This window comes from Corapipo altera, unplaced genomic scaffold (genome assembly GCF_003945725.1).
Source record: "Corapipo altera isolate COAL_440 unplaced genomic scaffold, ASM394572v1 61006, whole genome shotgun sequence".
Taxonomy (NCBI): domain Eukaryota; kingdom Metazoa; phylum Chordata; class Aves; order Passeriformes; family Pipridae; genus Corapipo; species Corapipo altera.
In genome coordinates this window covers 3177-4447 of record NW_020885724.1, presented here as the reverse complement: position 1 = coordinate 4447, position 1271 = coordinate 3177, and the positions used below count along the sequence as shown (strand labels likewise).

Here is a 1271-nt window from a genome sequence, read left to right as displayed (position 1 = left end):
ACACCTCACCTGTGACATACACACCTCACCTGTGACATACACACCCTACCTCTGACATACACATCTTTACCTGTGACATACACACCCCGTACCTGTGACATAAACACCTCACCTGTGACATACACAACCTACCTGTGACATACACACCTTAGTGTGACATACACACCCATTACCTGAGACATACACACCTCACCTGTGGCATACACACCTCACCTGTGACATACACACCTCACCTGTGACATACACACCCTGTACCTGTGACATACACACCTCACCTGTGACATACACACCTCACCTGTGACATACACACCCTGTACCTGTGACATAAACACCTCACCTGTGACACAAACACCTCACCTGTGACATACACACCCTGAGTGTGACATACACACCTGAACTCTGACATACACACCTCACCTGTGACATACACACCTTTACCTGACATACACACCCTGTACCTGTGACATACACACCTTAACTGTGACATACACACCCTACCTATGATATACACACCTCACCTGTGACACACACACCCTCACCTGTGACATACACACCCTGAGCTGTGACATACGCACTTCCCCTGTGACATACACACCTCACTTGTGACATACACACCCTTTACCTGTGCCATACACACCGTGTACCTGTGACATACACACCTCACCTGTGACATAAACACCTCACCTGTGACATACACACCCTTACCTGTGACATACAGACCTCACCTGTGACATACACACCTTAGTGTGACATACACACCCATTACCTGAGACATACACACCTCACCTGTGACATACACACCCTGAGTGTGACATACACACCCTGAGTGTGACATACACACCTCACCTGTGACTTACACACGTCACCTGTGACATACACACCTCACCTGTGACATACACACCCTGTACCTGTGACATACACACCCCCACCTGTGACATACACACCTCACCTGTGACATACACACCTTAAACTGTGACATACACACCCTGTACCTGTGACATACACACCTTAAACTGTGACATATATACCTCACCTGTGACATACACACCCTGTACCTGTGACATACACACCTGAGTGTGACATACACACCTCACCTGTGACATACACACCTGAGTGTGACATACACACATTAATTGTGACATTCACACCTGACCTGTGACATACACACCTTTACCTGAGACATACACACCCTGAGTGTGACATACACACCCTACCTGTGACATACACACCCTCACCTGTGAGATACACACCCTACCTGTGACATACACACC

General features: G+C 48.0%; 1 long non-coding RNA gene across 2 annotated transcripts in view; it reads right to left on the bottom strand.

The window, feature by feature from the left end:
- Nucleotides 1–1271, bottom strand: part of LOC113940759 — a 7192-nt gene that overhangs the window by 2835 nt on the left and 3086 nt on the right. The gene's annotated exons all lie outside the window — the stretch shown is intronic.